Source organism: Microtus oregoni, unplaced genomic scaffold (assembly GCF_018167655.1).
Source record: "Microtus oregoni isolate MIOR12 unplaced genomic scaffold, Mior012 000190F_ref0000421, whole genome shotgun sequence".
Classification (NCBI taxonomy): Eukaryota; Metazoa; Chordata; class Mammalia; order Rodentia; family Cricetidae; genus Microtus; species Microtus oregoni.
Genome location: NW_024544849.1, coordinates 68,144 through 78,792, shown reverse-complemented (window position 1 = coordinate 78,792; position 10,649 = coordinate 68,144).

Genomic DNA, 10,649 nt, shown 5'->3' with positions numbered 1-10,649 from the left:
ATGATGTCTCTCTAAAATATCATGCCCACTATGTATGTATATATATATATATATATATATATATATATATATATATATAGAGAGAGAGAGAGAGAGAGAGAGAGAGAGACCCAGAAAGGTACCATATATATATATATGAATTAGAAGATAGCACTGAATGAATTCACAATAGCATAGAGACAAACTCTGAAGAAGAATTAAAAAGCATGAAGGCTGCCATTGAGAGCTACCAGTGTAAGCAAAGTTCTAAACATACAACTGAAAAATGGCAACCACTGCAAGATAAGAGCTGCAGACTTTCCAGAGCAGAAATATATGAGTTCCCAGAAAGAGCCCTCCAAGGAGCGAGCAGGAAAAATAAAAGGTGTCTATACCTAGACACTTTGTAGACTACTGGGAGATGAGAGGTTGGAAAGAACAGGCCTTATAGTCAACGCAGAGAAGAGGCTGGTTTTGTTCAAAGCAACAAGCTGACAGTGTGAGCAAGAGCCGTGTCCCCAATGGAAGAGGAAATGATGGGACAAGGTGATAAAGAATTGTGTTGTGGCGTGTTCAGTAAGTAGTTTCTAAAGGTGGTTGAAGGCACGGCTTGCATAGGTCCGAGCTGCACCATCTCTGCATTCCTGCAGACCTTGCTCATGTCCCAACCCTTGCTGTGACTGTATTTCACTTTCCTTCTCCCAAGATGCAACAACCATTTCCCCTTCTTCGTTGCTGTCACCACAGAGTGAGGAGACCAGGGAGAGGCTCATAATATAGCTGTGCCTGTGAGGACAGCCTTGGTGTGTACTGAGCCTTGCTTTGGAGAAGTGGTCAGCAGAAGCGGCCCATTGTAAGGCTGTGACTGTTACCTCAAGATCTGACCACAAAGGCAGAGGAGTGTAATCTTGGGAAGTCAGGAGGCTCTCCACACACTTGGAGATCACATTCTTCCACGTTGCAATGTCTACCCTTGTGACTTGCAGGCTACCTGCCTTTGGTTGCCATATGACTTCTAAGTCTGACAGGACAATAACGCGACCTAACAAGCTAAAGGTAGACTAGATAGAAGGGAGTCAGAAGGGCATGGCAATGTGTGAGAGGAGCCTTCTGACTTCTCTCTGGGCTCCTGGCTGGTCTGGGATGAAACCCTCCCTAACATCAGACATCGCAGTGATTTTAGCTGGTCCTCACAACCACCCTATGGGACAGCTAACACCCAGTTTCCCGAGCAGGACCCTCTGCTCCGAAAGTTCACTCTTACTTGCTGAGTGAGGTAGCAAACACAGGAGCAAGGACTTGTTTCTCCTCTTTCCCATCTTGCCTGCTCAGCCCTCCAACTCTGGGTGGAGGAAGGTAGGAACTGCTCTGGAGTCTTTACTTTCAGAGAAGCCGAAACCGCAGCTCTCCTGGCACACCCAGCTTCGGGAGCTGTCATGAAGGAGAGGAGCATGGGGTGGGGGGTTTCTTGGGGAATGGCTGGGTAGGCAGGAATCAACAGGGAAGGATCTTCTTCTTTTTTTTTTTTGGTGTATGTGTGTGTGGTTTTAGCTACTGCTGACCTGCAACCTGTGACCCTCCTGCCTCAGCTTCTGAACTCTTGGGCAGTTACCAGGAGTGTGCCACTATAACAGGAAGGAACTTCTGACTTCATCCTAGCCAGAGACCACACTAAGTAGCTGATCTACCTTGCCAAGTCCTGCAAGCTTCAGAATTTAAAGTGAACTCTAACTTCATGACCCTGTGGGAGTCACCTGACCTTAGGTTCATCAGCTATCTAGGGCAGAGATGAATGATCCCTACCTTCCTGGGGAAAAGCTGAGACAAGGAAGCAGATGTCCAGCACTTCTCCTCGTGTTCCACCAGGATAACTACTCTGGGCCCCTGCCATCACTGCCCTCAGGCAGAAGCTCTACCGTCTCTGTCGTTAGAGCCTCAGGTGGAAACTCCAAGCTCTACTTTGGAAATGCTCCTTGAACTTCATGCCTCACCTTCTTAATGAAGGAGAAGTTCAGACTCTCTGGCGCCTTGGAAAGATCACCATGTCCAAAGCAGGGCCAGCCTTGGTAAATGAGAGCAGAAAGAACATCGCTTCTTTTTTTGCCCATTTGTTTCACTGGTTTTCAGTCACCTACTATGCGCTGGGCACTGGGGATAGAGCAATTAGCTCAACTGGACAGGGATCTGAGCTGGAGTTGACAGCCAGTTTCCTTCCTCTCCTATGGAGACAGCAAATCAAATCTTCCTCTTGACTCAGGTGCCATGCTATGTATGACTTTACTTTGAAATAGATGCAGCTAATGTAGCCCAGACTGGTCTAAATCTCTTGCCTCTGCCTCGTGAGCGTTGAGACGATATAGGCTTGTGCCTCCATGTCTGAGTATGCTTTACTTTCAACTGCATCTGAACTTCCCAGCAAACCCAAGTGAGTTTGTGTACCACCACCAACCTCCCTCCCGCCACCTCCAGCCCACTGTTCTGCCCACATTAGTCCAGACTGCTTCTGCTCCTAAAAGGATCAAAGCCTAGCTGCTGCTTGTGGACCTTGGGCAAGTTCTGTAACTGCTCTGGGCTTCCATTTTCTCATGTGTGAGATGGGCATAAGAACAGCACATGGCCGTCGGAGAGCTAGCTCAGCAATGAAGAGCTGCACCCCCAGAGGACCTGAGCAGCTGTGGCCAGTGGCTCACAACCACCTGTAACTACAGCTCTAGGGGATCTGACACCCCGAGCCTACTTGGGGAGCAGGACTCATTTGCACACATCCACACACAGACCCACACAGTTAAAAAATAATAAAACAAATCTTCAGGCTGGAGAGATGGCTCAGAGATGAAGAACACTGTGCTTCTAGAGGTTCCAAACACCGTGTCAGGTGGCCCACAACCACCTGTAACTCCAGCTAAAGAGGATCTGATACTCTCTTCCGGCTTCCGTGTGTGTGTGTGTGTGTGTGTGTGTGTGTGTGTGTGTGTGTGTGTGTTTATGCGCGCGTGCATCCACACAGAAATAATGAAAACAAAATAATTTTAAAAAGAAAGCGAGAATAGCACCCACCTCTCAGGCTCATCCTGAGAATGGACTGCCATACCTTATAAATGTAGGCAGATTAAATGTTATTATTATTGAGGTCACCATCATTATTACCTGACCCAGGCTGTCATGGACTTTCACTTCTTTGCCCAGCCTGAGTTGCAGAAGATGTATTTTTTTCTGTCCCTGTGGTCAGGCCAAAATCCAAAAGTCAGCCTCCCATGATGCCTTGCTGCTGTGGTCCCCTGGGGAAGCCAATGAACAGGCAAGGCGCACACTGGGACATCCTCACAGTGTAACATAAAGCACTGCCTCCCTCCTTCGCTGCCTTCATATTTTGCTCTAACCGGCCCTCAGTAAGGAGGACATCCCTGGCCACACCTTGAAGATCCCACACAGCCTGCCTACTCCTCCTCCACTGCTTTCTTCAGCTCTCTAATGCTTCCCACCACCTTTCACACTGTATTTCTTACTTGTGTGTCTTTCTCTAAAACCGTGGGCTCCCTTTGGCCTCTAAAACACAATCAGGAAAGGAACTGTGAACTCTGGAAGGCCAAACAGCCCTGAGGTCACCGGTCAAGAAATAAGCCTGGGTCTCTGTGTCTGTTTCTGGATGAGGCCTCTCTGATGACAATTGGGCTAGGCACCAATCTGTGACTATAGCAGAAGATCATAAGGCATCATGAAACTGACATTTTTTAACAGACGCAGAGAGCCACAGTCAAACATTAGGCCACACTGGGGGAATCATGCTGAAGAGAGCAAGGAAGGATTGTAGAAGCCACATGGGTCAAGGACTCCCACAGAATCAATTAACCTGAACTCATAGGGGCTCACAGAGACTTAACCGACAATCAGGGAGCCTGCATGGGACTGACCTAGGCACTCTGTGTGTATATGACAGTCGTCTAGCTTGATTCTCTTGTGGAACTACTAACAGTGGGAACAGGAGCTATCTCTTTTACTGGCTTTTGGGACCCTACTCCCTATACTGGACCACCTTGCCCAGTATTGCTACATGGGGAGGTGCTTAGTCTTACCGCACTTGATATGCCATGTTTTGTTGATAATCATGGGACAACTGCCATTTTCTAAACAGAAACCTAGAGGAGTGGACTGGGGGTAGGGACAGAGGGAGAATGAGGAGGGCCTGGAAGGAGAGAAAGGAGGTGGAACTGTGGTGGGGGATATACGGAAAAGACCTTGCCTCTTTCTAAGTTCTAAATTTCTCTATCAATTTGTGTTATGTCGTGTTAGTTCAAACTTAGGAATAGGGAAGCGTCATGAAATACTGTCAGCCATTTATGACATTGCTGCTTTAGCCTTGAACACATAGCAGCTACGGACACCAGCACAAGATTGGACCCTGCGACTTTCCACCATGGTTATAGGAGGTACCCATAAAGATCAGCCCATTCCTGAGGAGCTAATGGCTGTTAATGATTCCTAGAGGTGTGACTGTCATTTCCCTTAATGGTATAACCACTGGAGGGACTTGATGGGAAACAATTCAGAGGAAAAATAAGGGGGAGTTCCGGAGGGCGGTGGAGGTAAATATAATCACAATACATTGTATATATGAATGAAATTGTCAAAAAATTAAAAAAGACAACAAAAAGAAGTAAACCTGAGGTCCTGATATGCAAAGTGCGAGGCTGAACATGCACAGGACATTCTCTGCCTTGATCAGAGCTGTAGTTTTTCCTTGAGAATCAGAAGATGGGAAGATCTGGGGCCTGCTCAGTTATGACCTAGAAACCATTGTTCTTTTGTGTCATCTCTCATAGCAACCAGGAGAAAGAGCTTTGTCCTTCATTTAGATTGACCTGCAAGACGAGGCTCTGCCTCAAGCAATGTGGCAGGGGCACCAGTAGACTCCCTCTCTCTCTCCGCAAACAGACCTTCCTCTACTTTGGCCTTGGCTGGCAGGGCCCTGGCACTGGGGTCAAGGTGGTCTGGTCCCCCTCCAGATGGTCTCTACCTCATGTCCTTTGTCTCTGGCAACGCTAGCACAGGTCAGGACAGCTGGACATGGCACGCTCACATGTGTTCTCATGAGCATGGCTCACTTGCCCCCTGGATGCTGCCTAACAGCTTTTGCAGAGGACCTGGCACAACCTTGGAGGGCAGTATGTTGATTTGGGGCTGCTGGTTCCTGGGCACAGGTTGTGCCCCTTCATCTTCCTTCTTACTCTGGCCTGGGACCGCACAAGAAAAGACAGGCCACCATTGCACCCAGGTGCCAGCCTTTTCCCTGCCCCACTGCCCTACTGAGAGGAAATCTACCTACAGGAGGAAGCTGTCCCCATTCTATCGTTGGCCTTCTCATTCATTCATTTGACAACAGAAGTTCCACCCCTACTGGGTGGCAAGCAGAACATGGGGACACAGGACATTGTAAGCAAACCCAGACAGGATCTTTGCTGTCTGGTTCTGTTTACATTCTAGAATGTAACAAGGGGAGCCTGAAGTGAGTTATAGAAACCTGGAAATGAGATTCAGGGTTTGTGTATATGCTGTGGCAGAAGCTTTGAACATAGATGAGGCCAGAGACAGGGTTTATGCATGCAAGACAAGGGGACCGGAAGAGACCTGAGGATACCAGCCCCAGAATTTCAGGAGTGGGCAGAAGAAAAAGCAGAGAGGAAGCAGAGGAAGCAGTTCAGGGTAGAGACTCCTGGGGCATCACAAAAGAGGGGGATTCCAGGAAGGGATGAGCAACCTTCAAATGAGTCACATTAAGGAGTAGGAGGCCCCAGGCAGGAGCTGCAGGCCTGGTGGCTGCAGAACAGCCCACTTGAATGTGGATGTTAGGCAAACAGGGCTCCAGAGTGAAAAACGGGGTAAAAGCAAGAAGGAGGAACACAACATTCGCGGAGCACCCAACTACGCTGTGGGTCCTATACTGAAGCCTGTAGGTGCTTCCAGAGTTGATAATCAGTGAACAGTTTTCTTAAGTTCAGGACCTTGGATGGCCCTGCCATCCGACCTTAGTCTACATGGGGGCGAGGAACAACACACGAATCAAACCATCCCACAGGAAGTAGCTCAGCCTAGGGTTATGATAAAGAGGCCTACTCGACTCAGGAGAAGCAGAGCTTTGACCCAGGAGGAGGTCAGTAAAGGCCCCTGGGGAGCTGATAAGGAAGCTGAGATCTGAAGATGGATGAGCTGAACAGAGCAGGGCAGCAACAACACGTGCAAAGGAAGAACCCCAAGATGGTCAGCAAGAAGGCTATGGTGGGGGAAGGAGCAGAGAGGAGGAAGCCGGGAGAGGAAGGTGGGAGGGGGGAGCTCTACAAGGTTTCACAGCCTTTAGTGGGCTTTCTGCTTACCCCAGATCACAGGAGAGCCAGAGAGTGGTTGTCAGCAGCAAAATGACAATGCTTACAGCTGTGTTTTGATAGCTATTTATCTACTTGTTTATTTTTGGGTTTTTTTGGGTTTTGTTTTGTTTTGTTTTGTTTTTTTGAGACAGGATTTCTCTGTATAACAGCCCTGATTGTCCTGGAACTCGTTCTATACACTAGGCTGGCCTCGAACTCACAAAGATCCACCTGCCTCTGCCTCTGCCTCTGCCTCCTGAGTTCTGGGATTGAAGGCATGCACCACCACAGCCTGGCAATAACAGTTTTTAATAGAAATCTCCGTGCTATGCAGTCCAGGCTGGCCCCAAACTTCAATCCCACTTTAGCCTCTCAAGTGCTGGGACGGCAGGTTTGCACCACCACATCTGTGATTTCCAGCTGTGTTTTCAAAAAGTGAAGATTTGAACAGCAAATTTAGGAGGCTATTCAGCCGAGTCCAGAAGAGGATGGTGCTAGTTTGTTTTGGAGTAGACACAAAAGAAACCAAAAGAAATAGACTTAAAATATGTTTAGACCAGGCTGGGGATGTCTGTCAGTAGGTAACAGTAAGAACACTAGCCTTGCATGTGTGAGGCCCTGGGTTCCATCTCCACCATCATAAGAAAGTAAGAAGAAAAAAAACAGTGTTTCTGCATTGTTTATAATCACAAAAGCCTGCATGTAGCTGGTGCTGGTAAATACTCCAGCAAAACAAGCAAGGCGAGCTGTCCCCAAGAGAATACTGTGGACAAAAACAGACTGATGAAGCTTTCTGTGTACTGAGCAGGGAGAGTGACAAGATGCACTGTTAGGGGGAGAGAAAGGCACAGCAGTGTGCTCACTAGTGTTTGTTTCATGGGAGGATGGGCGAAGTGAGAACATATGACGCACGTCTCCCACACAGAAGGCACTGAGGGGTAGTCGGTCTCAAGCCACGGCAGCCGTATACCTGTGCATACAGGGGGCAGGTGTGGAAGCTGAGAGAATTGCAGCGAGATTCCTCGCTAACTCCTGCTGTGGATTTCTGAGTTGCAAGTACATTGCCTAGTTACACATAAACCATGTGTTACCTCGTTAAAAACACCTACACAGATCTTGTGTGTGCTGGGGATGGGGCCCAGAGTTTTGCGCATGCTAGACAAATGCTTACCAACAAGCTGTACCTCCAACCCAGAAACAGCATTTTCTGGTGGTGGTGGGGTGGTGGTGGTGGTGGTTTTTAAGACAGTCTTACTATGAATTCCTTGCTAGCCTGGAACTCACTATGAAGACCAGACTACCCTAGAATTCACAGAGATCTGCCTGCCTTTGTTGCCTAAAGAAATACTTTTTAAAGCCAAAGTCACTAAATGAATGGGCCTGCCTATGGGGTTGGGAATGTAGGAGACACCGACATCTCTCAGGGTTGTATGTAGTTTGGGTGTTGGAAAGTGACAGGGGCCCTTTGCTATGAACAGGGACAGAAGAATTTCATGGGTTTGGGGAGGGAACCATGTAACTAGCCCAGGACCACTTAAGTGGAAAAAAGAGAGAGGGCAGCAGCCAGGGCAGGAACTGAGGTCCAGGGAGGTGGCTGCTGCGTTGGCTTCAGGAAGACTTTGGAAAGTCTTTGGGAAATACACAGCTGAAGAGGGGAGCCTGGCTATCCTTGAGCCATGAATCTTATTAATTCCATTTTCGAGCAGAGGAAAATGAGGTTCCAAGGGCCCATGGTCACTAAACTAGATGGTGGCAGAAGGATTGGTTGGGGCAGCCCCAGACCAATGGAGCTGCAGGGGGCTGTTGACAGAGAACCAGACACGAGAGGGGTTTAGCAAAGCCACGTGCATGTCGAGGTACTTGTTCTCTACTGTGACCCCTAAAGGATATCTGGTAGTGTCTAGAGACATGAAAGGTTGTTGCAACTTAGACCAGGAGGGTGGTACCACCCGGTAGACAGAAGCCAGAGCTCTCGCTGAGTCAGCAACAAACAAGTCAGCAGTTAGAGACTGCACCAAGATGTCAAGGCCAAGCTCTGGAAGCCCCTGCTGGGAAGACTCCCTGGTCAGGCAGCTTATCCAGTTGGGTCTCTACCCTCTTTGCAAAAGCAAGTACCTTCATTGTTTGGAGTGACTTTTGACTTCTGCTATCAGACACTTTGGAAACATTCAGACAAAGCAGAAGTCTTTAAAGTATTAAGCGAAGACCCACCCCCTGCTCTGCAAGACTCCCCCAGAGCTCACTCACGGCTGTTTTTGTAACTTTCAGGGAACAGGTTGAACTCTATAAGCAGAAAACAACTTGCCTCCCTCTGAATTCTTCCCACCCTCCCTCCTCTGTTACAGTTCTCTCCTCTACAGTCTCAGAAAAAAATCTTCAGGAAGAGCTAGGACCTTTGCAGATGTACTCTTAGAGACCCCGAAAAGTCCGTTTATCTTGAGGAATTAATGTGTAATGCGATGAGCAAAACTCCACACTTGAGAGACAGAGAGAAAGAAAGGAGAGTTGCCCTCTCCCTGATAACTAAGGTCCCCTCTTGTCCTGCCCTATTGGTTGCAGGGCAAGTCCAACATGCAGGCCAGGCTCTGGCGCTGGTTCCCTGATGTTGAGGCCATTTCCGGAGTTCTCTCTTCTTGCCAGTGCTTACGTCCTTGTACGTGTATCTGCCTTTATACAGTTGTCAAATCCCTTCTCTGGGATTAAATTCCCAGAGATCAATTTGTCATGACTCGAATATTCAGATGGGTCGCCAGAGTTTTGGTTTATGTTCCCCTAGCAGCATGATGGAGGATTGCTGGTCCTGCCTCCTACCTAGGCCTACACTGCTGTTTGCCATTGAATGAGTGAATATTGAGAGGCTTTTCCCTCCCTGTTAGGTTTTGCTTGCCCTCACATGGCCAAGGATTCTGGGTCCCGAATTGCTCTTGAGTGGGTCTCTCTGGGAATGGTGTTGGAAGTCATTCCTTGTTGAGCCTATACACAAGGCGAGCATCATAAGCCTGAGCTATGCCCCCAGCCTCCTCCTGCATTTGCTTATTTTCAGCGAGTATCTCGTTAAGTTATACAGGCAGGCTCTGGACTTGTGATCCTCCTGATCCAGCCTCTTGAGTAGGTGCTATTACAGGCCTATCCCACCAGGCCTAACGCTAAACTATGGATTCACTTTTGTTTTGGAGATAAGGTCTCATTACACAGCCAAACTAGAATTTGCTGTACAGTGCAGGCTGACCCAGCTTTGATTCAGTCTTAAAAAAAAAATAGTTATTGCCTTTATTTATCTTGTCTCTTTATGAGAGTAGTTGTGTGCCATAGCATACTGGCAGAGGTATTTCACCAGCCCAGCCATCTCACTGGTTCTGTAAGACACTTCTGTGACATCTCTCAGCCCTGCTATTCGCCCCTCCCGCCCCCCCTCCCCCTGCCAGTCAGTCTCCAGTGCTGCGGCACAAGCAAGCACACTTTGTTTCCCCCTTGCCACAGTCCCTTCTGTCCTTACTCTCCGGCCACACAGTGCAGCCCAGCATCGGGTCCGCAGACTGAGCGCTGCCTTGAGCAGTTCCCGGCACTGAAATGCCCTCCTCCTCTTTCCCCCTGCAGTCTAGCAGGGAGAGCTGCTTGGCTGGCTCATGGACATGCTGCTCTCATTACTCACCCTTCCTTAGGTTTCTGTTTCATTTCAGTGAATGGCCTCTGCCTCGTTGGGAATAAGGTTGGTGACACAGTAATTCCATGTGTGTCTCCCAGCACAAAGCTGAAAGGACATGGCCTTCCTGTCCCCAGCCCAGTCTAGCCAAAAGGCAAGCTTGGGCAGTTACCAGACACTCCCCTTGGACTTTAAATCCGGAGCAAGTCATGGAAGAATAGAGGAAACACACATGTCCATTTCTTCACCAGCATCCTCATGGAACTTCTGCTTCCTGATCTTCCCAAGCCCTCCCCGACAACCGACTTGGGCCTCCTTCCAATCTGTCCTCTGGCCTTCTTCCCTACGCTGCGAGGTTCCTATGAACTATACTTTAATCCCACAGCACCGCAGATTTCCTTCTTCTGCAAAATATGTCTGTTCCTTGCAACCATTTTTTTTTTTGAGATGGTGTCTGGATGTATAGCCCAGGCTAGCCTTGGAGTTGAGAGTCTCCTGCTTCTACCCCCTGGTTCCCAGGTGTTGGGATTACAGGCATTCATCACCAGGCCTACCACAGACTTCTCATAGAACGTTTAGCTCCAGTAATCTTCCATGTTCCGCACCAGCATACTGGTCTGTACATTCCTACAGTGCCCTGGAAAGTGGAGCTCATAGTGCTAGGTCTT